This window comes from Ochlerotatus camptorhynchus, unplaced genomic scaffold (genome assembly GCF_037179485.1).
Source record: "Ochlerotatus camptorhynchus isolate MF236.1 unplaced genomic scaffold, CSIRO-AGI_Acam_v1.1 ptg000108l, whole genome shotgun sequence".
Taxonomy (NCBI): domain Eukaryota; kingdom Metazoa; phylum Arthropoda; class Insecta; order Diptera; family Culicidae; genus Ochlerotatus; species Ochlerotatus camptorhynchus.
In genome coordinates this window covers 1,568,547-1,596,124 of record NW_027040598.1, presented here as the reverse complement: position 1 = coordinate 1,596,124, position 27,578 = coordinate 1,568,547, and the positions used below count along the sequence as shown (strand labels likewise).

At 39.8% G+C, this 27,578-nt stretch overlaps 1 protein-coding gene across 2 annotated transcripts in view; it reads right to left on the bottom strand.

The window, feature by feature from the left end:
• The window catches only part of LOC135699427 (UDP-glycosyltransferase UGT5-like), a 40,929-nt gene extending 22,461 nt beyond the window's left edge, over nucleotides 1-18,468 (bottom strand). The window contains exon 1 of one of the 2 annotated variants that reach the window (XM_065219691.1): nucleotides 18,450-18,468. The gene's annotated coding sequence lies outside the window, so the exon portion shown is untranslated. The other variant, XM_065219690.1, reaches the window with a different exon arrangement.
• Nucleotides 18,469-27,578: the final 9,110 nt, after the last annotated feature.

The window sequence follows — 27,578 nt, the reverse complement described above, 5'->3', positions numbered from 1 at the left end:
TAGGAAACGTGGACAAAATATGTCTTGAGACAAATCTCATGATGCGATGTGTTGTCTAACAATTTTAATTCTAAAAACATATCTGAGACGTTGTTTTATAGTTTATTTAATGAAATCTTATTTTTTTTCTAATGGGACTAACTTGGTATTGTTATTCATTTTTCTTGAACAAACCATCTTTTTTCAATAGCACATCTCAAAAAACATAAAAACATAAACTGAATAATGATGCTAACTCAAAATTGATAAAAATGCAGATGGGACTGACTTGCGATTACCGGCAGTAAATCACCCATTAAACCTAATAACTGCCGGTCCCAACAAATATCGTTTAGTCTTTCAAATACACCCAACTTTAATCTTCCACGGTTGTAAGGGGAGTAAGGGGAAACTTCTTAAGTTTTTTCCTCTTACACTTCTTAAGTTTCCCACAGAAAAATATAATTGGAAAAATATAGCTGCGTAAATTTTAACCTATTTGTACAGTATAAAGCCAATAATTGGGTTCTTTAATTTTGAAAAATATATCAGTTACTATACAACATCTGAAAAGGCTTCGTTTTCTGAGCACAACGATATTTTTTTTCGATCATATTTACTTCCATCTCGATTTTTAAATCAAGATTTTGAGCAAAATAATCGCTTCACTGTTTGACACAAAACTAATAAAATGACAGCTCACTCACATACAAAGTAACACTGAGATGGTGATTTTTGCTAATGTAATCACACTTATTTGAAATAGTTCCAGTGCTCCAAAATTGATGAAATTTTGGATTTCGGTTCCATTTATTAAGAATATGCAATTACCTCACTTCAATAAGAACCCAATTTAATCGATAAAGTAAATGCTCGAAATCCCCTGATCCACCATTATAATAGGCCTTGCCCATCTGATAAATTTTGCCAAAGAGAAAATAGCAACTTCTATGTGATCATAATCAGGAAAAGCGATTTAATTTCCTTAGTCAAGATCAAAGAGACGTTTCGGAACGTTAGCTGCATTTGAGAGCTTCAAGGGCTATTCGGGTGAGATCCTTCCTTTTTATTTATTTAGTTCGTAATAATATGATTCATATAAATTTCACCCATACAGTACTAAGAAAACAAACTGAGGAACTTGGTTAGCTTAGCAGCTGCCGCTTTTGCTCGTATTGCCAGCTTGAGGCAAATCCTGACCTAATACCCTACACATTTTTCCAACTCCGTAGTACTTATGAGGGTGTCGCTAAGTCGGTGGCCTCTCGTTGAGTAAGTACTACATCAACATTTCCTTCCCTATCCCTAGATACGGTAATGATGGGCGCGGCCGGGAATAGCGACAGTCATGCTTTTGGTATACTACTTGTTTTGATTGGAATCAAAGTTTACTCCCCAGCATTATTCATTAAAGCAGTCTGATTGAGAATTTCAAAAGAGACGCGAGTGTCACTAGCATCCAATCTACGAAGTATACCGTAACAACGCTGACGCTATAATCAGGAAAAGCGATTTCATGAGCATTAGCATAAGCATGATTGACCGCCCACGGTTGCTACTCAGTTATGGCCAGATCAGTTGTACTTACGCAGAATAATCAGGAAAAGCGATTTCGATAGCAGGAGGCAATTATTGTACTGTAGTGTGATACGGTGCCGACGCATTGAGGTTCAGCTAGACGTTACTAAATACGTACTCTAAAAACCTATCCCTTAAAATATGGGCCACTCAATACTAAACGCATCAACATATAACTGACCATAACACAAAGTCCACAATCCTATACTGTACCTAACAAACAATTCAGCGAAGCATGTCTCTGTTAGTTCATAAGGTAAACAATATACACCTCAGTTGCATCCAATCACTTGGCATAACAATCGCACCGTGGTGCTTCAATTCGCACACCCATTACCCAGTAGCCTGGCTCAGCTGTTTACCACCTGTTGCCGTGTTCCTCCATGTGCTCTCGTCACCACTCTCTATGCTTTGGAGCGGCTCAAACAGCAAATAAATAAACAAACACCAACTGCTCGAATACCTGCGCGCGGCAAAGCTGCTGAGAGTGTCGAACCAACATAAATGGAAAAGGTCACTGTAACGTGTTCCAGCAGCTCAGTAGGTATAATAGAGGCGCATTACGCGGCCAATTATAACCAATTGCGACCGAAATCGTACACAGCCATAACTCTCTTCCGCCGAAGCGGACAGTTACAAAAAACTAGAACGAGAGCTCTCGGGACTTGCTTAGAGCACGCCGTGTGATCGATTTCCGCCTGGAAGTTGACTGGTTGTATAAACTGAATGTAATGAGAAACTGTGAGATTTCGTTTCACTGATGAATTGTCGGAGGTTCAGGTGCTTAACCATGGCCCACTAATCGTGTCCCTTGGAGCAGGGGAAGAGCTCTGTCAGCCATGAGTTGAATGATTGAAGGCTGACTTCGAATGTAAAGTTGCACCGCGTGAAAGTATTAAACCATAACCAGTACCTATCCATTAAGGGGTGAGCACATTGTGAGTTGCATTGTGCCATGCTAAGGTTTCCTAGAGCATTCAATCACCATCAGTGCGCAGTGTACGAACCGAATCAGCAGGATTCGTGACTCAATAAACATGTTTCGTGGAATATCCCCATATGCTGGATCTCACGTGTGAAGTTTAGTTATTTACTACTGGACACGAGGTAGGTCAGAATTTGTGATTGAAAACAAAGGCACGTTTAGAAACTTGTTAAAATCGCTGACTCAATCGTTTCCTGTTTATGATTTTAGAATGCCTTCCTAATTCTAGAGTGCCCAAAATTATGAAATCATTCGCTTGATTATTTGTGTAACGGGTCAGCGACAAGACACGCGATAAGAGACCGACCGAAACAAGTAGGTAATTGATAAGATACTGCACCGTCATTGTGCATTCATACGATGAAACGCGGTATTGTATGGACCGTATGATCAATATGCCAACACGTAACGACATGAATTTACAGGTTGCGATTCTCAGGTGATTTGATTTTCTTATAGAACTGCATATAATGCTACTGATAAAGGAATGAATGACCGTATAAATGGATCATTGTCCATCAATTGGCTATGTCAGAAAAATAAGCATACCGTAGAACCCCGTTGGTTTGAAAAGCTAAAATCGTAATTAAACTGCGCTCATTTAGAATTTGTTTAACTGGTACCCCTACATAGGTGCGTTACGCGCAATTGTAGGGATACCAGTTAAAAAAATTCTATGTGAGCGTAGTTTAATTACGATTTTAGCTTTTCAAACCAACGGGGTTCTACGGTATTCATTATCCGTTGCTCAGTGAAGTTGCCTTTTTTAGCTGGATAGACAAACTGGAAGCGCTTAGAAAGTAGGGTTCACTGATCTTGAGCTGTGGGCAAAACATTAAGATTGCATGTACTACATACTGAGTGTACAAATAAAAACTGCTATCACATTAAAGAGGATGCACTTCCACCACGTCGAAAATATAAAATTAGATGGGATTGATGGAATTAATTTTCATATCTGCATAATTTCCGTCTGTTGAGTTATTTTTGTGCGTTCTAGGCAGTGGTGTAAATTCTCAAAATCATTTGAACATTTTTGATGAAAATGAGAAAAGTAGCTATTCGCTATCAAAGGGGACCTCCTCCGAATGGGTGATATCAGTTGCTTAGTCATTTGACGAAGGCATGGATCATTCTCATTTGAGAAACGCTATATATCATTCGATTGAGTGTAACCTACACACAAACGGAGCTCTGGTCGACATTCCGGCGAAAAAGCTAAGCCAACCCGACACCAACCTGACTTCTATCAAACCCCAACCCGATGTTGACCCGACATTGACCCGACATAAACCTAAAATTGACCCGACATTAACACGACATTGGGTCGACATCGACCTTAAATTAGCCTTACATTGATCTGACATCGGGTCGACTTGTCTGTTCGGGACCATTTTCCTGGATTTCTTCCATACTCCACTGTCGTATATCAAATGATACTGAGTGACTCAATTGACAGTGACAATGAGCTTCGAATGAGAAAGGGGCTCTTCAAATTATGGTCATGTGAGAATTCGTTTACACAGAATTAATTGAATGGTTGTAGTGGTTCATCTTCAATCGAATGATATGAAAATTTACAGCACTGGTTCTAGGATATTACGATTGCGATGTGGAAATAGCTATTTGCTGCGTGTCCAATGCCATGTTTGGGCTGGAATGAGGAACGTTCAATATTTTCGATCGCATTTCCGGGCGATCCCTCTTTCTCGATTGCGGCGAGTTGAGCTATTTGAGCAAACGAATGCCACCCGTTATTTACAATAGCCTAGACCAGGTGCTCATGCCAATTTTTTCATTAGCTGTATCTTTGTTCGATGGTCATGTTTTAAGTTGGATTTTGCGTATTTCGCAATCATTTCGGCCATACATTCGTAGTGCAAAAATAAATTCAAGTTGTGGTTGTTGCATCATGGAGATGCAAGCTGTTAAGGTACACCGGGGCAAGTTGAAATGGTTGAACCCAAAAGGCATCCTGTCCTGGCTGTCAAATCAGGTACACTGTAAGAAAAGACCTGCCATATATCGAATGATTCGTCATACGGTTAGTTAACAAATGCCAATTTCTTGTTTTCGAATGAAACCAGCAACAAGTGAAAAAAAGCTAGCATATAGTGAGAATCATTTTTAAAGTAGATGATAATGGACATGAAACTTGTATGAATTAAAGATTGTTTCTGGAATGTACCAAACCAAACGAACATAATTTTAAATCTGAGTGATAAATGTATAATCGAAGGCCCATAACGAGAATCAACCATTTTCATAATGAACTGTTGGTGTATGAAGTGAAAAAGTCGACTGTGACGTATCGGACAGACATGTTGAAAAGAACGTAACTTTAATTGAATTTTGTGTTTCTGTAGGCTTAGTTAGATTAGTTTATACTTCGGTTTATATTAAATTAATTAATATGGTTCAATTTAAGATAATTACACCACAGTGCAATGCAGATGATTGTTCGCCACATAATTGTGACGCCAAACACTGGAGCACAGACAAACAGACGTAACTCTTAGAAAAACTTGTTCTTGAAAACATAGTATCTCAAAATATATAACCTCAGTAACGACATCTCTCAGGCTTCTCGCGGAAAACAATCTTTCTCGCTAACTCGTAAACAATATTGCATAGAAGTTCTATAGAATATATAGAGACGTCAAAGTGATCCGATGCCAGCGCTGCGGCGAGTAGTTCGCGGAACTGATAATATTCAAATCAACCGTTAAATGCATGAACGAAGATACACAATGAAGAGTTACGTCTGTTTGTGTGTGACTGGAGGCCGAGTAACGTTCCCAGCAGGAGATGCAGGAACGGTAGCAACGAAAGTTGTTCTACAACGCTGCCGTTCGGACGCGGGAAGGTGTCATGGACAGTTTTCTAGAGGCACTGCAGACGGGAGCGAAGCGGAGGGCACAACTGGATCGAAGCCCATTGCGAACAGGAATCACATCCAATGCTTACTCCAGTTGAGAGATGCTCTCGGAGCTGTTGGGACATTTGTAGGAACTACTTAGCTCGATGTACATAGGTGTACGAACTGTAAGATCGACTCTACTTATAATTATATAAAAATAAAGAAAAGTAATACTTAAAATTTTACCTATCTTCAACAGACAATATTGCTACAACTATTACTCAATATAACCCTGCGCTTCGGTCAGAGAGCGTATAGGGCGTCGTTGTGCCAATTTGGTCGTGGCACATTTCGAGTATGAGAGAGTAATTGCCGTTAGCTCAAAAGTGCCTGAGAAAAATGCAAGTACTTCCGCAGATTACCCGAAGTTGCGATAGTGAAGGTATGATCACAGAAAAGCAGACATAACACTTTTAAAACGTTCATAAAAATCGTTTTTAACGGTCAATTTAAATGTTTCTTAGTTGGTAGTACTGCCATTTGTGGTGCACATAATCAATTCCCTAGCGTTTGACGTTTACACACTACAACCATCTGTTGAGTGTATTGCCCATTAAAGTATATACGACAGATGGCGGTAGGGTTTACAATTATAAATTATCAATGTGTTGTGTATGCTTGTCTGTGAAATAACATTGAGCATTCCTAGTTGAACACTCAGTCGGTTAACAACGTCCCGGTCTCAGTCGCGCGGCATCTAATTTTTTTCGGTGTTTTTCCGCCCGAGCGGTTTTTTCACCCCCCCATTGGGTGCCCCAAGTGACCAGTGTGCAACAGAGGAAGTGGAATTCCATGGGCCGAGCCCCTTGGAGTTGCCATCCAGCTTTAATCCACCCCGGTAATCCATCCGGTCGTCAAGTCATTTTATCATCATCGTGCCGACCCACCAACACCAATCATCACCACCAGCAGCAGCAAACGGACCATCTAGCTGCAACGGCTGATAGGTTGTTTACAACCGGCATAAGTATTAGACAATACATTTTGCAAGTCCATTGCCTCCCTATTGTAGTTTAATTTTGCCTCGTGGCGCGTGACTCTGTCTCTCACCCCTGGTAGGGGAGTATGGGTCATAGTGAGACAACTTTTTGCAAGTAGATATAAGTTTTTTTTTTTGTGTCGATTTTTTTTTTTTTTTTCTTTTTGATTTGTTCGTACGTCGGGCAAAAAATTTAATTACTAGTAATTAAAATTAATTAATTAGTGAAGGTTTTATTTTTTTTTCCTTCTTAAGTGGTTGCGCACCGCTTTTGCGCAACACTTATGGCATCTTCCGATGCCTACGTTACGCGAACCAGATACTATGAACCGTCTTCGAAAGGACCATGGGTTGTCTTTTTTCGGCCCAAAAATAAACCTTTGAAAACTCTCGACATAACGAGAGATTTGCTGCGTAAGTATCCGGGAATCTTGGTACACAAAGAAAGATTCAACAAACTGCGTGTAGAAGCACCGACTTATGATGTGGCAAATAAAATTGCTGATCACGAGTTGTTTAGTGTTGAGTACAACATCTACATCCCTTCTCGAGATGTGGAGATAGAAGGCGTGGTCTCCGACGCGAGTCTGACTGTCGAGGACTTGAAACATGCCTCGGGAACTTTTAAAAACTCGACATTCGCTACCGCGCTAGTGAAGATACTGGATGTAAGGCAACTGCATTCAGCATCTTTGCTAGACGGTAAAAAAGTTTATAAACATTCAGACTCGTTCCGGGTGACTTTCGCAGGTTCAGTTCTCCCAAACTTTGTTAAAATTGATGGTGCTTTTTTTCCGGTGCGGTTGTTTGTACAGAGGGTATATAATTGTACCAACTGCAAAAGGCTGGGACACTCGGCCAGCCATTGCGGCAACAAAACTCGTTGTGGCAAATGTGGTGAAAACCACAAAGAGGATTCTTGCCACAAAGAATCAGTAAAATGCGCTTACTGTGGCGAGAATCCTCACCCCTTGCAGGAGTGCCCGATGTACAAACAGCACTCCGATAAAGTGCAGCGTTCAATCTCTGGACGCTCCAAGCAGACATATGCTCAAATGTTGAAGGCTGCATCAGCCGTCCAAGATGCAAACCAATTTTCGGTTTTGTCAGTTGAAGAATCGGACTCTGACTCATCCGATGAAGGTGATTCTACGGTGGTACACGCACCTTCAAAAATAGACGGTTCCTCAAAAAGAAAATGCCCCTCCCCGAAAGTGCGCCGTAAGAAAACTAAAGTCACCTCCAGACGATTGCCAAATTCCCAGGGTAATGGGGATGAAAAAACAAAACCGAAGGCTCCTGTTGATCCAATCCCTGGATGCAGCAAGAATTTTCCGCCATTGCCCAACAAAGATAAAAAAAATAAAAAAGCTGCTCCTCAAACTTCTCAAAAGAAATCCAAGTCCGAACGAGGTTTGCTAGCTTTTTCGGACATTGTGGAATTCATATTAAACATGTTCAACATACAAGACCCTCTAAGAAGCTTAGTTTCTGCCTTGCTTCCAACGTTAGAATCATATCTTAAGCAATTGACTGTTTCATGGCCCCTCCTTGCATCAATCATATCTTTCGATGGATAATTCGTCGAACGAGGTTGAAGATATGATCACTGTGCTACAGTGGAACTGCCGTAGTCTAGTGCCTAAACTAGACTCGTTCAAATTTTTACTTCACAATTCTGATTGTGATATATTTGCTCTCTGTGAAACATGGCTTTCTTCCGATAAAGAACTCAACTTCCACGATTTTAACATTATACGCCTGGATAGAGACGATTCTTATGGAGGAGTACTTTTAGGGATCAAAAAGTGCTACCCTTTCTACAAAATTTCCCTTCCTGCTCTATCCGGCGTCGAAATCGTTGCTTGCCAAATAAATGTGGAGAACAAAGATCTTTGCATAGCTTCAGTATACGTTCCACCAAGAACCTCCATTAGCCGTAGTCAACTCTGGAATCTAGTTTCGATTCTTCCATCCCCAGTATTAATTCTGGGTGATATGAACTCCCATGGTACTGGGTGGGGCGATCTATATGACGACAATAGAGCGGCTATTTTTTACGATTTATGTGACGATTTCAATTTGACTATTTTGAACACTGGTGAAGCGACACGTATAGCAAAACCTCCGGCTCGAGAAAGCCGACTCGACCTATCTTTGTGTTCAAGATCGCTATCATTGGATTGTCAGTGGAAGGTTATCAATGATCCCCATGGTAGCGATCATTTGCCAATCATCATTTCAATAAAGTGTGGCCCTCACTCTGCAGAACCATCTCGGGTTCCATTTGATCTTACAAGGAACATCGACTGGCAGAAATATGCAACGGCGGTGACAATCGGTGTCGAATCAATAGATGCGCTTCCACCATTGGAAGAATATCGATTCCTAGCCGATTTGATTTACAAAAGCTCACTGGAAGCACAAAAAAGAAAAGTTCCAAGTGCACCCTTTAAAAGGAGACCAGCCACACCTGGTTGGGACGAAGAATGCACAAAATTGTATGTAGAAAAATCTGATGCTTTCAAAGCTTTTCGTAGACACAAAACCTCCACTTACTTCGAGGAATATTCAAAGCTTGAGACAAAGCTGAAACAATTAATCAAAGCAAAAAAACGCGGTTATTGGCGCAATTTCGTCGAGGGACTCTCACGAGAAACCTCAATGAACACCTTGTGGAGGGTGGCTCGCAACATGCGTAACCGCTCATCTTTCAATGAGAGTGAAGAATACTCCAACCGATGGATATTCGATTTCGCTAAAAAGGTCTGTCCGGACTCAGTTCCAGCACAAAATATTCTTCGAGAAGCGTCTCCTAGCGGCGGCTCTCTGGATAGACCATTCTCAATGCTGGATTTCTCTATGGCTCTTCTTTCATCGAACAACTCCTCACCGGGAAGCGATATGATTAAATTCAATCTTCTGAAAAATCTCCCAGATATTGCTAAAAGACGCTTGCTAGATTTATTCAATTCCTTGCTAGAAAACAACATTGTACCGCCTGAATGGAGACAGGTCAAAGTAATAGCCATTAAAAAACCTGGCAAATCAGCGTCTGACCATAACTCATACCGTCCGATTGCTATGCTTTCGTGCATTAGGAAATTGTTGGAGAAAATGATCCTTCGGAGACTCGATCACTGGGTCGAATCAAATAACTTGCTATCAAATACACAGTTTGGGTTCCGCAAGAGCAAAGGAACAAACGATTGTCTAGCGCTGCTTTCCACAGATATTCAACTGGCCTTTGCACACAAGGAGCAATTGGCTTCAGTATTCTTGGACATTAAGGGGGCTTTTGATTCAGTTTCCATTGAAATTCTGTCAGACAATCTGCACAGATGTGGACTTTCTGGAATCTTAAATAATTTCTTGTACAATTTGTTGTCAGAAAAGCAAATGAACTTTTCCCTTGGACAACTGACAACTTCCAGAATTAGCTACATGGGCCTGCCCCAAGGCTCATGTCTCAGCCCTCTTCTTTATAACTTTTACGTCAAAGATATCGACAACTGTTTGGCAGAACAATGCACGCTAAGACAACTTGCAGATGACGGTGTGGTTTCCGTAAGAGGTCCACATGCCGTGGACTTGCAAGGACCATTACAAAATTCCTTAGATAACTTGTCTTCTTGGGCTATGAATCTAGGGATCGAATTCTCGCCGCAGAAAACTGAACTGGTAGTGTTTACTCGAAAGCGGTACCCAGCCCAAATGCATCTTAATCTTTTGGGCAGAAACATTACTCAATCATTGTCTTTCAAGTACCTTGGGGTCTGGTTTGATACAAAGTGCACTTGGAATGCCCATATTACGTATTTGAAGCAAAAATGTCAGCAGAGGATCAACTTTCTCCGTTCAATTTGCGGCACATGGTGGGGTGCTCATCCGGGAGACCTCATAACGCTTTATAAAACAACTATTCTCTCTGTTCTAGAGTACGGCTCTTTCTGCTTTCTCTCGGCAAGAAAAAGTCACCTAATAAAATTGGAACGAATTCAATATCGTTGTCTGCGTATTGCTCTAGGCTGTATGCACTCAACGCATAACATGAGTCTCGAGGTTCTGGCAGGAGTAACACCCCTCCAGAACCGTTTCTGGGAGCTCTCTCTCAGAATACTAATCAAATGCGGAGTGACGAACACACTTATAATTGCTAATTTTGAAGAAATTCTTGGGCTGAACACACAATCTCGATTTATGAGAATCTACCACCACTACATATCATCAGATATGTGTCTTCCTTGTTATACTCCAGACCGTGTTCACTTCACCAATCGCAGTTCCTCAATTGAATATGATCTGACCATGAAACAAGCAACTCATGGGATTCCCGATCAACTTCGACCTATTATTATCCCACGTATTTTTACTGAAAAGTACCAACAAGTCAATTGCATGAAAAGATATTTTACAGACGGGTCCCGTCTCAATGGATCCACTGGCTTCGGTGTCTTCAATGAAAACTCTAGCGCCTTCCGCAAACTTCAGGAACCTTGTTCCGTTTTTGTTGCTGAGCTGGCAGCAATCAACTTCGCATTGGGGATGATTTCCAATATGCCCACAGACCATTACTTCATCTTCTCGGATAGTCTCAGTTCGATTGAGGCTATTCGGTCGATGAAACAAGGTAGGCACTCATCTTATTTCCTTTCAAAGGTAAGGGAGCAGATGTGTGTGCTGGTCGAAAGATCATATATGATTACCTTTGTATGGGTCCCCTCACATTGCTCAATCCCAGGCAATGAGAAGGCGGACTCTCTCGCAAAGGTGGGCGCGCAGGAAGGCGAATTGTATGACAGGCAAATTTCACACGATGAATTTTACCATTTAGTGCGTCAGAGTACCTTTTCGAGTTGGCAAACCGATTGGGACACTGGAAATCTTGGACGGTGGTTACATTCAATTATTCCTAATGTTTCTTCGAGAGCGTGGTTTAAAGGCTTGGGCTTAAGTCGTGACTTCATTCGCGTGATGAGTAGACTTATGTCCAACCACTACTCGCTAGATGCTCATCTCAATAGAATAAACCTCGTGGACAGCAACATCTGTCGGTGTGGAAACGGTTACGATGACATCGAACACGCAGTTTGGCAATGTACGGATAATGACGCCGCCAGAGAGCGACTTTTGAATACCCTCGAGGCCCAAGGAAGACAACCCTATGTTCCTATCAGAGACGTGTTGGCAACCCGTGATCTCTGCTATATGCAGTCCGTTTATGTTTTTCTTCAAATGTCTAGTATAAGAATTTAATTCCTTTTGTCTTTTGTCTCTCTTTATTAGTTTTTGTTTGTCTTGTCCCCCCGTCTCGATGAGTCTCATCGTCGCCCACTGGTCACCCACCATAGCCGGTCGAACTCCGGACGAAGCTAGAACAGCACTACCGTTCATACTGGCGACAACGCTCTGATGAGACAACGAAACCCTACCCCAAGCTCCTCCCCTGATCCTATCCTTCGAAAATGTACCCTTCTAACCTCGAGTAAGCCGCGAGTAATCGGCCCAACTCCTACTAGACATAGAATTAAGTGAATTTTGTTACACACAGTGAACAATGAATTATCGGCTCCGTAAAGCTAACGCGATTGAGCCTCCCAAATAAACGAACTAGATAAAAAAATAACATTGAGGTAACGTTAGGATAAATTCAAAACATTGAGAAATATTACGCATCACTTTCAGAAATACTTCACTTCGCAACCGATGAACCATTCTGACGGCCATATGAGTACCCAAGTAACCATATAGTCGCAATATAGCTTGTATATTCTTACTTTGCTTGAGTATAGTTAGTTGGGGAATCTGATGAAACTGTCACTTCTTGAAACTCATCCCTTTCGTATTTCTTTCATTCTCCTTTCGCAAACGGAGCACTCGATGGACCAGTGACTTTGGACGTGAGCCTCGTCCCAGATCACCATGGCAATTCAATAACATATGGTGGACATCAAACCGACCAAAAAATGCGGAATCATATTAGAACCAATCAACCAAGGACGGTATACGGAAGGAAATTTTCGAACCTGAGTGTGTATGTATCACCAATATCCATTTGATAACGGTGATGCATACATGCGGGGCTTATTGTGAGTGAAAGTAACCTCGGAATAGGCGTGACTCTCCAGACATTCTGAAATGGGTTGCTGGATCTGCAATAGAGCTATCACCTTTTAACTCCCGGACTAAAGCTGTCTACAATGACCATAAATGCGACATTGTAGAGAGAGTTCTTCCATAATAACACTGCCGGCCAGTGGGGGTTAGAGGGAATACACACACACACACACACACACACACACACACACAACTATTACTCAATATAAATAATAATAGTAGGGGAAATGGATCTAATGTTGGCCTATGAACCTCAGATTGGGCCCATCGCTAAAAATCTGCTATTTATCAATTTTATCTAGATGAACGCGTCGTTGAGACGGAACTAAAGGATACTTTTGGTCGCTATTGAACATTTAGTCGATTGCTCAATTTATGTATGGGCCCAAATAAGGGACACTTAGGCCGACATTACATACATTTCCCCTATTTATTTTATTTATTATTTTCATTTGATTTACGTCCACCTATGCTCTAAAAAATTGAACTAAAATCATCCTAGATTAGTATGATAATCATCCAAGTTGTTGTGCTTTTAACAGATGATGAACTGAATGACAATCATCTCAAAATCATCTGATAATAGTTATAGGGCTTGGGTGAATCAATAATCATTCGATCAAAGGATGATGTTTTGGTTCAGTGTAGTTACAAACAGCTTAGCATGCCACTCAGCTTTGTTTATGAAATTTACAACAAACTTTTATTTTGCAGCAATTTTTTTTCAATTGGGTTCTTTAATTTTGAAAAATATATCGGTTTTTATATATCATCTGAAAGAACTTCGTTTTCTGAGCACAGTTTCGAACCCACACACTTTCATCTCGATTTTTAAATCAAGATTTAAAGCAAAATAAAAACTTCACTGTTTGACACTAAACTGTCAAACTGACAGCTCGATCCCATACAAACCCCCCTATTCTGCGAGTCACGTGACTCTCTCTCACCGGTGAGGTGACAATAGTCACCTCGTGTGAGGTGACTCTCCATTTGATTTGCATGGAGAGTCACCTCACACGAGGTGACAATTGTCACCTCACCGGTGAGAGAGAGTCACGTGACTCGCAGAATAAGGGGGAAAGTGACACCGAGAGGCGCTAATAAGGTGATTTTTGCAAATGTAATAGTACTTATTTAAAATAGTTCCAGTGTACCAAAATTGATGAAATTTTGGGTTTGGGTTCCATTTTTAATGCAAATTACGAATATGCATTTACCTCAATACCCTTAAAGAACCCAATTCTATCCAGTTTTTTGCACTACGGAAGCATATGGTGGCTAGTTAGAGTGATGGTACAGAAAAACCCAGTCACAAATGAGTTTTTTTTTTCTAAACATTTAAAGCAGTTTATCTTACCAATCAAAATTTAAAAAAAAGTATATTTTTCTCAGAAAGACTTTATTTGTCTCTACAATTTTGTCTAAGACTTCATGTCTATAAGAATTGAAGTTTTCGTACTACAATTTATTGAAAAATTACAAAGGCGCCATTTTGAAAACAAATTACAAAATCCAAAATGGCCGAATTCTTGCAAAAATGTGAATGATTGCCCATAACACACAATTATGCAAAGTTTTATGCAAATCGAAGGGGGTCGAGTTTTTCCGATACATCATTTGCCATGCCCTGCTGCCAGAATCGGACCCTTAATATGTATTGTCCCTTTAACACTTTTGTCCCTTTAACATTTTGCCTTTGGCCTTTCATTCTTTTGTCTTTCAACTCTTTTTCCTACCAATAAGCATAAATTTTAATTGATTTTTTGTCAATTGACTTTTCGTCCATTTAGCTATTTCGGACAATTCTACCGTTTGTCCGTTCGACATTTTGGCCATTCAACTTGTTGTTCATTCGTTCTTTTGTTCAGTTTGACCAACCGGTGAACACTCGTGTTTATTTCAGTTACCGTGGGGACGTTATTTGTGATTAGCCCCGGTCCCTTTCAAATTGTATCATTATTTATGAACGGTCCTTATATTTGAAATGACGTTTCATATTCATCTAGTGATGGCCGATTTTCATTCGAATAATCGATTAATCGATTAACGAACCGAAAAGTAAAATATTTGTAATCGGTTATATCATGCCATGCACCGATCGTTTCAAACATGTGCTGCACTCTCATTGGTGGAAAAATGACAGCACAGCGAACAAAAAATTATTGATTAGTTGTTAATCGAGTAATTAAAAAATGGGACATCTCTGATTTTGGTGTGATTGTTTTGATCAAAATGAGCGCAAAATTTCATCTCTATCGAGAGGGCAGCAAAACCACAAAATTACCTTGCAAAGGGACCGTGAAAGAGGACACTAAAATAGAAAGTTTTTCTTCCGACAGTTTCATCTTAGTATTCATCTATGGTTTGACCTCTTGTTCCCGTAACATTCATTCGCCCTTTGAGCACGGCAAATGACGAATCGAAATCTTCTCCGATTTGCATGAAACTTTGCATAATCGCAACATACTAAACTTTGGTAATTTAAGATCTTCTGAAATTTTCAACTCAGCGTATTTGAAATTTTTCAAAAAAATTGAAGCTTGGAATCAGCGCACTTCTGATCGAAATGACGTCTGACACAGAGTTGTAGAGAAAAATAGTGCTTTTTTCTGGGAAACATCAAGTCCCGAAGCATATCCAAGGGACTTCAAGATCTTCGTGAAAGAATTCGTGGCCCAGTGTAGGGTGGTGATGTTCTTTGAACATACATTTAGTTAACCCTAGACTTGCCCACGAATTCTTTCACGAGGGTGCTCAAAGTCCCTTGGATATGCTTCTGGACTTGAAATTAAACTCCACTGAACTTGCAAGTTGATTTAAAGATGTGTACGGGCAACCGTAAAAGTAAGTTCAGTACACGGCCAATCATACCAACACAGCGACTGAGAATAATTGACTAAGAGAATTTTCTTTCCATACGAAATTTACTCAGATTTGGAAGAAACTGCAGTTACTCATAGCAGTTTCTTCCAAATCTGAGTAAATTTCGTACACACTTACATTTTTTCACCGAGATTCCAACAGCCGAGTAATTCTGCAATTTATTTTGCTGAGATTCAGTAAGACAATTGCCGAGACTCAGTTAACAAATATCATTTTGCTGAGATATCAGCTAACAAACAGATATTTTGCATAGATATCAGCAAAAGTATATGCCGAGGTAGATTTTAGATTTAGATTTTACCGAGCTAGATTGAATGTGTATGGAAAGAAAATTCTGAGTCAATTATTCTCAGTCCCTGAGTTGGTATGATTGACCGTGTAGATTTCGAGAAAAACACGGAGACCAGATTCAGAGAAACGTTCAGAGATCTAATAATAAGAAAACTACTAGACATAAGTGAATTTTGTTACAAACAATGACCAATGAATTATCGGCTTCGTAAAGCTAACGCGATTAAGCCTTCCAAATAAACGCACTAGATATAATATTGGATGATTTGGATAGGATCTACTAAGCTGATTTGCATGAAGCACTAATCTTTTGACATATAGGCGTATTTCGTCAAAGTACTCAACACCACTTGGCACTGATGAAGTCTGCAAGTAGTAGACGAAATACGCGTATCTGTCAAAAGATAAGCAATTATAACGGAATTTAAAGGAAGTAAATCAACACACTCAAAGCTCTTCATAAAGGGATTCTGTTGAGAGGTTCGGCAATTTTTTAAAAGATGAATCACTAGTTTGACAGCCAAGGGCGTAGCCAGATTCCGAATGAGGGGGGGGGGGGGGGGCAACAAAATTTGTTAAGGAGAATTAGGTTGCCGCCGATTAGAATCCCAAAAAACTGCCTACGTAGTTTATGAACAGCCCCAGACATCTTCAAAGCATATACAGTGATGAAGATTTTTTGCACTGGATTTAGCTTTATTGTAGAGGTACAGACAAAGGGTTAATTATTCATCAACATGCATCCGGCCTAATGACCCATAACCATAAATATTTGGAAACCTGGCTCCGCCTTTTTGTGATTGAATCACCGTGTCTCTAATATAAATACAAAAATCGCGTCGATTGCCGGGTTACTAGGAAAATGGGCTTCTCTTAGCTCAGTCGATAAAGGCGCATTTATAAAGCAAGACCATGCTGGAGGCGACTGGGGTCGATTCCCGGTCCGGTCTAGGAATTTCTCGACTTTCCATGGCCAATGTATGATTGTACTTGCCACGCAATATACACATTTAAGCATTGGTGGGCAAAGCAAGGTCTCAATCAATAATTGTGGCAGTGCAACACTAAGTTGAGAACCGGCAAAACGCTCGCTACAGAAGCGTAAAAAGGTTAGAAGAAGAAGTTGAGAACCGGCGTAAAGTCCCAATATGAACGTAATAAACCAAAAAGAAGAAGTAGGAAAGTGTCCTAATCTAATCTTGCTTTAACTGAAAGCGGCTCTGGTAAGGTCTGATGTATAGTTTAGCATGCACTTCTTTCATGAGTATGGGTTTAAATATGACATCCCAAGTCACGAATGACTAGTGGCTAGCGATAAAAAAATGTTCGTTTCTTTTCGGAACCACATCACCCGTGGGTTGACCAAATTTTTAATTGGTTAATAATCAAATGATATTTGATATCCAACGCTCCGGTGGACCCATGTCGTTCAATAACCGCTTCGATTAGTTGCCATGTTAGCAGAGTCTTCTGATTCGCCAGGAACCAAACTACCATTTTATGTTTCTCAAGATTCCATTTTCAGTTGAAGAAAAAAATCACTTTATATATAAATACCGTGTGGGATCGAAATCTGAACACCTAAGAAATCCATCCACTCCATACATTTTCCATCAGGTGAACGAATGTCTTATGCATGCGGATTTCGGTCCCGCAATGTAGTTTGCTCCTGTCCTGTCTGATCAAAGCAAACGCGAAGCCCATTAGCGATACTAGCTCCCCGCATGCCAAAACTTTTGCAAACATTTGATACATCACTGTGTAGCGAAACCACTGCTTCGGAGTTATAATCTTTTTTTTTTTTCGTATGAAATGCACATTTCATTTTCTAGCCTACAGCCTAAACCGTGCTCGCTGAGCTAGGAAGTGCAAAAAGCTTTCGTCACATATTGGTCTTGAAAAGTGGAAAATTAACCGTCTTCGACTGAGAATCGTGATGCAAGTTGCTATATTTATTGCCACCGGCTTTTTTTATTTGCTAACTGTATTAGAAGTAAACAAAGGCCCTCATGAATGGCAACTTTGGCAGATAGTATTTAGTAGCTAACATGAGACGTTATGGATGACCGACGAACGTGTGTCTTCATAGCGTGAAATAAGCTAGCACCTACGAGTTGAAACCGATAAATTTTCCTGAAGCGCAGAAAAGCAGGCGTGTATTTAGATACCACGACTCATTTCACTTGGCAGCGTGACAAACACCATCGTTACACTTTCACGAGCTATGATGGCATTGACATTGGTGCTGGTTTAATAAGTACAAGAACGGTTACTATCATTAAGCAATTCAAGGGGCAACGACATTTAACCCACTTGCTTGAGCTATTTATGGTCATCGAAAAAAAATCTCTTCAAACAGCAACGCATTACTGTCACCGCAAGCACCTCGCACGGCTTTTTCACGATTTACATAACAGCTCAATTCCTTTTTAAACAGATAAATTCAAGCGGTTTCGGTTGCTTGGTGACTGAAAGTGATTTGAATTTCCTTTTTTTTATTGATAAAAAATGCTGTTTTACGCTTTCCTGCAATCCACTGTCTTCCAATAATAGCGTCAAGTTTCTCCACACACTGACCTGACTTATCTGAATGTTTGATTTATGCTATAGCCTATAGGTCGGAAATGACCTACCACACAGGTCGATCGGTGAAGTCTCGCAAAATCCAACACAGGAACACCCGAAGTCTATCGCCAAACTATTGTAGATTTTCGTACCGTTCAAAATCGATAAACCGTCCGTACACCTCGACGTTTGCACCGAAACTAACGAACCGCCGCGCGTTCAGCGGGTTGATCGTTTGAATGGTTTGGAAGGATTTAGCGAGTTTACACGGCACATGGCGAAAGTCTCTCGCGCGCAGCTCGTGCACGTGGTAGCTATAGAGAGGCATCTCTCACCAGTCATCACGACACCACAGCGAATCCAATCTGAAGCGTGAGCGAGAGCGACTGAAGTTATCGCGCTCAATCAACTACTAGACCATGCTTTCTATTGGACTAGGAGCAAACGAAGCGACTTTCACGTGTGTTTGTTTGGGTTTTGAATAAAGCTGAGCATATACCTAGCATAATTTTAATCGTAGTGTTCAATTGAGAGTGGTTGATAAACAGTGTCAAATTGTACAGCCGGTGCGGCATTCTTGATACGCGGTATCATTTCATTCAAGCGTTGTGTTGATTAGGTCTAGTAACGTTCTTATCGATCAAGCTTCAGTTTCTGGTGATAGAGAGATAATATTTGTTTTCTGTTCGTGGAAAATCGGGTGCGAGGGGAGTGATTAACGTGTCGTACAAATAGTACAGCAAACTCATGCCCAGTTAGTCGAAAGTAAAGACTGCTGCAGAAGCTACAAGTCTTATAAAAACGATGTTGATCGAAGATCTTTATGTAGTAAATATTAATTTCATAAACACCCATGCTGCCAAAATGAGAGGTTTTATCCACGAGCGGAGCACACTGAGCTTGAATTACTCTTGATAAGAGAGTGTCTGGGATTAAGCTGGGTTTAGACAAGGCAAGTAAGTCGATCATATCAGTTGAACTCATGCCAATTAACTGACTTGATCAATTCACTTGAATTGAAAAAAAGTTGACAGGCTCAACTTTTCAAGCCAATTGAATTCAACTGAGTTGATCAATTGACTTGCCTTGTCTAAGCGCAGCTTAAAGAGAGGATCAAATTGGGCGCCTTGCACTACTTTTTGGCAGCGCTCACCCCAGAGGGTGAACTAGTGTATGGCCTGGTTGGCAATAAAGCGGCAATAATTTCATAACACCTTCGAGCGCAATTTTGAAAATGAGAGGAAAAACAATCACAACTCCATCTAAGATGCAGGGGAACTTTTGCGTTGCTATCGTGAGTAAATAGAAAAAAAGATTGATAAAGATTTAGAAGAATTTCCTGCACAACGATAAAGCGCGATGCGAGTAAGGGCTGTTCAAATATTAAGTAACGTTAAAAACAGGAAAATGTAATCACCCCCAACCCTTGTCACAATGTAACAATTTAATAAATATTCCTTCTCACTGTAATGCGTAGCACGATTAACAATGATCACTTTGAATCAGCTTTCTTTTTATTTTATTTTTTTCAAATATAAGTGAAAATGCGAGGTCAAGCACCGGTAGCTCATCCTAACTAAAAGTAACGTTATTAATCCTTTAAATTTGTCGAACCTCGTAACGGAATCTGTTAGTGAGAATTTTCGGTTTCGGATGCAGCCGAAGGAACTCGATCTTCAGAGCGTGTCCAGTTTGTGAACAGCTTAAAGCTGGAAATATATTTGCATTAGCTTAAAGGTTATTAACATAAAGAAACAAGCTTACAATTCGTGTTTCCTCCTTTTTTCCTGCACCTCTGATTCCCTAACCTCAATTTCACTAGAGTAACAAACTCACTGCTAGAAATTGTAATATAATTACTTTGTTTGTTTGTACTTCAATTCTGTCCTGTACATTACCGTTTAGGTTTGAAGATTTAGAGCAATAGAAACGCAAATAATAATGAATATGCTGTAAATTAAACTTTTGTCTTCCTAGCGTGTTTACACTGTGTCAAATTACGATCTTTTTTTATTTCTTCTTCCTTTAGTAATACTCTAGCCCGTCCGTTTTCGTGTACCGCTAACTGCCAAGGTTAATTTAAATATCGAGTTGCGTTCGAGGTACCCAGTGAGCTTAACAGAATCCTTTTATGAAGAGCTTTGAGTGGATTGGTTTATTTACTTTAAATTCCGTTTTAATTGCTTATCTTTTGACAGATACGCGTATTTCGTCTACTACTTGCAGACTTCATCAGTGCCAGTGGTGTTGAGTACTTGGCACTGATGAAGTCTGCAAGTAGTAGACTAAAAACGCGTATCTGTCAAAAGATAAGCAATTATAACGGAATTTAAAGGAAATAAACCAACCCACTCAAAGCTCTTCATAGTAATGTTATTTTTAGTAGTTTAACTTTTCCTGTTATCACCAAATTGTATGCGTTAAGACTAAAAAACTTCTTGGTAAAGCCCCCTATCCCTTTTTCATAACAATTACATACAACATTTTGGATCACCTCCACCTACTTTACCGTTACGTAATATTTCAACAGGTCCTAGATAGATTTAGGTGAGGTAAATTAAAGGAGATTTTACGATTGATTTGCTAACGTGATATTTATTGAGAGTCTTAGGATTGAAATTTAGATGAGACGCCCCCTATATACCGACTAACTCTCTATAGACGGATTCGCGCCATAGTATTCACTATTTCGCATATACAGCATCGTTATCTTTAATTCAGGACTCCCCAAACTTTTCATTACCCTAAACTAGGTTGGAAATGTTCGAAAGAACCTTTTTGAACTGTCAAAATCGAACCAATTTTCTATTGCTGCAAGATGGAAACGGATGCGAAGTGTTGAAAATTGTTTGAAAAGCCAATCGCTACCTTTTCAATTGGGTTCTTTAGGGCTAGGTAAATACATATTCGTAATCTGCATTCAAAATGATGATTTTTTTTTTGATCACCACCTTCGACTAAGTCGCACAGACTAAACTACTTAATACTAAGTATTGTCTAGACTAGATTCCTAATCCTATGGGAAAATACCGTTTTGGATCGGAAACCCCATGTGTATCATTTTGTCAATGACCAAGATATGTGGTATAGTGTCGAAGGACTTAGCGAAATCGATATAAATCGAATCAACTTGTTGCCGTCCATGTTCGACTTCGCGAGACAGTGTTGACGTAACACATCAGATTTGTAGTCGTGGAGCGTTGTTCATGAAACCATGTTGGCTGTCGGAAATTAATGAAGATGCAGCGTTATACAGAACTTTATGCACCAGTTTTTCGGAAAATTTGCTGAAGCAGCACAAGACAGAAACACCACGACGTTCGTGACTCCATTGCAATTGCTGGATTTGTAGATAGGAATGATAGAAGCTGATTTCTAAGCCACTGGGAACATCCTGTCCTGCAGCGAACGGTTGAATGGGATGTTATGGGATATGCAAGTGCAGTGGAGCAATTCTTTAGCAGCAAGGGTGGTATACCGTCCATTCCATTCGAGTTCTTCTGTGGCTTTCAGTGCTTCTATGACGGAAAACTGAATCTCGGGTAGATTTATGTCGTGTGAAGCAACATGGGCAAGGCAGTTGAAGCGAGGAACAGGCGATGATTTGTTAAATACGCTCTCGAAGAACTTGGCGAAAAGGCTTGCCGCTTCCGAATTAAAGCTAGCGGTGGTACCCATCGTCGTATTTTACGTTTGTTGGAATGCGAGTTGCCGCAAAATTCCAGAGACATGAAGGATTTTGCTTGACATCTGATTGAATCTTAGCCATGTAACTTTCGTACGTAGATAAGATAAGTGCCTTCTACGTGGTTTCCACCTCCCGAAGGTTGTTCCGCTCACTATCGAACTTAGGCTGTGTTCCATTTGGTGAATTTTCAATTACATTTGACACTTCGAAAATAAATTATAATGTTCGAAAATCCCTCTGTTGTTGATCGTCTGATTTTCGAGAAGCTGTTTGGCAAAATTGATTCCTAGTCTGCCAGAAATAAGTCTAGTATAATGGCAGGTTTATTTTAAATTTTCTGTCTGTCAAATTTAAGTAAAAATTCGCCAAATGGAACACAGCATTAATCAGAAAGAAACGGCTGCGTGCTTTCCTAAGAACTTTTCGGATATGACTTAGTTCAGAGGTCTACCATGGCTTGTAATAGACTGAAGAAACTTGTTGTACCTTTTGAGGTGCGTGGCCCATAAGCACTGCATAAAGCTTATCATAGAAAGCTGATACAAACTCGTCCAATTTTTCCTGTCGCAGTAGAGCATCCCATTCGATGTTTGAAAGCAAGTCATCCAAACGACAAAAATCACACGACTGATCATGATGATGATGATATAAAACTAACCATACTGTAGCAAGACAACTGTCGGTAGACTGTGGATTATCCTCGCTGTTTGACTTGATCAAGTTTAATAACCTCTAATTGTACTCAACCTGCCATTGTATGAAGGATCAAAAACGGTTTGGGTGATTCCGTAGGCAATATCGCCCACGTGCATCTACGGGATAAATAAGAATCTCCTTCCAACAACTGGATCATACAATCGGTCAAAAAACACGCCATCCAACAGGAGGATGCCTCAATGAGTGGGGAGAAGAGCCCGCCCTCTTGTCACGAAATGTTAAAGATATGGAGTTTTCATTTCCTCAATCCCCATCCATTTTGCTTCAATCGGGTGCCCTGGTAGACCCAAAAATAAAGGATAGACCTCACCCGATATGTTGCAAAGGAATCCATGACATCACGATGATTTCGAAGAGCTTCCATACATATGCTGCCGCTACTTCTTCAACCGGTGTTAAAAATCGCACTCTCGCCGTTCGTTCCTGACACAGCAGCGTAAACCCCCATCAACTACGAAACCGGGCGACGGTGTTTTGCTGTGGTTAGCTGCGCGCACGTTGAGTAGATAGAAAGAAGATTAATGACGATTCGGAAGATTTCCTGCTAAAAGATGATGCGCGATGCAAGTAGATGCGAGAAATGAAAGAAGATTTTTCTAAGATGATGTTTGTTGAGCATCTAGAATTTTGATTTAGATGTGTCGCCGCCCTCGTACGAAACACATTCTAGCTGCTCCAACTCCAACAACTCCAATTTCAATCACTCGCGACACAATGGCTCCAGTTCGCCAGTACACAATCTATGAGACGCAGCGTCCTCACCGGCCGAATCAACTCGCCACCAACTCCGAAATCACAACCGACAACTCCAGCGACCGAAAACAACCGCGTCTAATAGCGGCCATGGCACACTTCGATTGCATTTCTGAAACACAACCTCAACGTACAAACACGACGACGACCACATTCGAAACGACCTTTCGTCCGGGAGGCAGAACGCCAGCACACAGAACATGGCACGAGCTGAATTGCTAACATTGAAAGCCAAACGCGAACAGGTAATCTGCATTCAAAATGGAACCGAAATCCAAAATCTCATCAATTTTGGTGCACTGGAATTATTTTAAATAAGTGCGAGTACATAAGCAAAAACCACCATCGGTGGGACTTTGTATGGGAGCGGGGACTAATACATTTAGAGTCAAATATTTAATAAAAAATCTTGATTTAAAAATCGACATGGAAGTAAATGGAAAGGAAAAAAAATATCGTTGTGCTCAAAATATGAAGCTCTTTCAGATGATGTATAAAAACCGGTATGTTTTTCGAAATTAAACAACAAATTGTCGACAAAATCAAAACAACTACAACATTCGTGACGAGAGTGTCAAGCTTTGATTTGTTTTGTTTATCAATTGATCCGTGAAACAGTTCAATCATAGTGATTTGTCTTCGCCAGTTCCAGATCTTAAACACTGTAGGCCAGGCCTATTATACTTGGCCTTTCGCAACCATCTTGAATATCATCGTAATGATGCAGATTTTAGCTCTTGTCAAGGCAATGTGAATAAAATAAGTGTGCCTCAAATTGCGGGCCCCACTGACAGCTCATAGTTTGTTAACAAACGAGAGATTCAGGCTTCAATTCTGTGACTGATAATATTGATATTTAAAAAAAATTTCGTTCTAATTTTGTTTTTGACGTAGGACTACGTCTTTTGGGAATTTTGTTTTGACGTAGGACTACGTCAATCCAGGGAAATGCAACGAAAATTGGTCAGACTTTAAATGCTAATAACTTGGCCAATAATCAAAGAATTTTGATGATTTGTATGTCGATTGATTCGAAAATTTTATAGGATTTTTGAGGTATGTCATACATTATAAATGTTAAATATTTAAATAGCTAAAAATAGAGAAATATGGAAACATTCAAATTTCTCATACATTTTCTTCGACCGCAAGGTGCTCACTCCTAACACAGCCATCAAAAAGTTGGTCCCTAACAACACAAGCCGAAGCCGCATAATCATTCAGCGTTGCACGTTGGATGGGTCAACCTCGAACTTGTTTGCGTGGACATCGTATCATTTTTTCTATTCATTCACCTATATCAGCTAAATATAGAAAAAGGAGGTTATAGAATGATTATCCAAATGCTAGTGATAAACAGGGGTGTTTGTTGTTTTGCACACTGAAAACGAAACTAACTCAGAGAGTAAATTTTTTTTACTCAGTTGTGAGCCACTTTCACTCATTCGTATGAAATTTTATTCAACGCATGAGTAACCTACGCTTTAATAAAAACTATCCATTCGAATCAGTAACAGAGACTCATTCTCTGAGTAACATTCGTTTTCAATGTATTTAGCTTGCCATCTCGGCTATAATTTGGATATTGGATAGGCAAGCTCAGTGTGCAATTTGCATCAAATTCCATGTTTTAACTTGACAGCACGGCCAGAAAGTAGGTTTCTGTATTCAGTGAAGTTATTCGGATTGACAGTGTTTCAAATCGGGTCCTGATTAGCCTCCCAAAGTTACAACTCATTTGGTTAGAAACAGACTTCGCACAAGCCATTTAAAGTTAACATGTAAATTACTATGGGAAATCTCAACTTTTTGTTCATTGCCTTCTAGTCTTTTCCATATCAAGCTGCGAAACAGTTCGATAGCCATTCTTATAGAAAATTTTCTCAGCTACAACTTTGCTAAAGATCGTTTCTATGTAAAACAAAACAGGGAAAAGTTATTAATTATTTAAGAGATTGGTAAACTTATGACATGATCAAGCAGCCGCTCTGTAGGCAACACTGTATTTTACAGTGTGACATAGTAGCCATGATTTTTGTGTCCTATTCAACGCCCCAGAAACACCAATGTTGCCTGCTGAACAGTTGATTGAGCATGATCATAAGACATCAGCATTGATAACTTTCGATCCTTGCATTTAATCAAAAAGTGTCTTGAGCAAAGTTGTAGCTGGGAAAATTTCCTACAAGTACAGTTGAAAGTTTTTGAAGCAGACCGATATGGTGAATTATTAGATAGACATGATCAAAAATCTTGGTTTTACCATAGTAATTCCCATACAAACTTCAAATGGTTTGTGCCATCTCAGTTTCTCACCAAATGGGTTCAAATTTTGAGAGGTTAGTCAGGATCCGATTTAGAATCGTTTAAGTATTGTGGAGCGAAAATTTCAAATTTTGCATCACTCTATTACTCATGCGTGACCAACACTTTTAGAAATGTATCCTTACGAATGAGCAAAAGTTATTACTATCTGAGTTAATTTCGTTTTCTGTGTTTCGACTAGATAGAAGATTGCTATCTCTAGTAATGTTATTCAGATGGATAAGACACAGGGTGACTAGTGAACCGGGAAATTGGGATAAAGCCTGTAATTCTAAATCACCGGGAGAAGTCCGTGATTTTCGAGGATGAACCGGGAAGAAATATACTTCGCTTTGGAAAATAATAATCTTCTCAACTACTTGATTTTCCGGATACAATCACTGTCGCCGCAGCAGCTGTGGAGTTGGCTGCACTGCCGAACATCCGTTAAGGGAACGCCCATTGCTACGGGACAGCAGCATAAACGTCAAACGGATAAAAAGGAACTTGGTTTTGACTATCTAATAGCAAAGGGTGGAAACTAAAGATTGCAAATTGGATCACTACTTAATTGACTAGCCTATTGATCCCAAGCTAATCCATTCCAGTCGAAATTCTAGTACTATACATCTGAAAGAGCTTCATTTTCTGAACACATCGCAATTGTTTTTTTTTTTTCGAACCCATAGACTTTTATCTCGACTTTTTAATCAATATATAAAGCAAAATAATAACATCACTGTTTGACAGTAAACTAACAAATTGACAGCTCGCTCCCATCACGCAGAAAAATTTACCGTCGAAACAAAAATATTTGAGGTAAATTTAAACGTAAACTCAGTTTGTTCTGGCCACAAACATAAACTTGGTTGATTTCAAACGTATTCTGTGTTTGAATTCATTGATTATAATGTTTAAAACAAAAATAATGTTACGTTTATTTTAAAAATATTCGTGTTGAAAATAAACGTGAATATTTTTGATTTATTTGGAAACTATATGCGATCAAAAATTAATATGTTTATTTTAAACATGCTTTTCGAGTTTAAAATAAACAAACATATTTTGAAATTATTTTAGCATTTGAATGCTGCATAAATCAAAATAAAATGGATAGCAAATAAATGGAAATTTCAGCTATTATGGAAAGTCTGTGGATGTTTGGATCCGGGGAGCCGTCGGGGTGGGTGTCCGATCCGATCCAGTTCAGTAAAACCGGTGAAACTTTGTGATATTAGCGTCATTTTTCGTTTCTGACGCTGGTCCTCATACCGGCCTCTTTCTAAGTTTAGTGTTCGGGGATGATCTGTTTTTCTTTCGACGTCGGGTGGATGGTGAGGATGATATGGGGATCGGCATCAGAAACGACGGATTGACGTTAATATTGTGATGTTCCACCGGTTTTGTCGAGCTTGGAACACTTGCTTGCGTTGGTTTCCGGACCCTCTACTTTGGTTTCGCCGCTTGCAGGCCGTTTTCGGTTAAGTTTGCCGAATGTAAACAAGAAGGAAAAAAGGACACGCTAAAAATTGATTACCCAGATTATGTATTGTTGAAATAAACATGCTTTTGAATTTAATTTAAACATACATATTTTTGTTGAAAACGTATTTTTAATTTACTTTGAACTATTCATATTTTTATTTAATAAACATATATATTTTTAACTTAAATGAACAAAATTTGGTTCCGTGATACAAAGTCCCACTGAGGGGCGCTAAGAGTTATCCTCGGAGTTATCTCTACCCTAATAAACAAATACTATAAACGAACGATAACCCGGATGCGTAAACTATTCCACAAATTGTTTGGATGATAC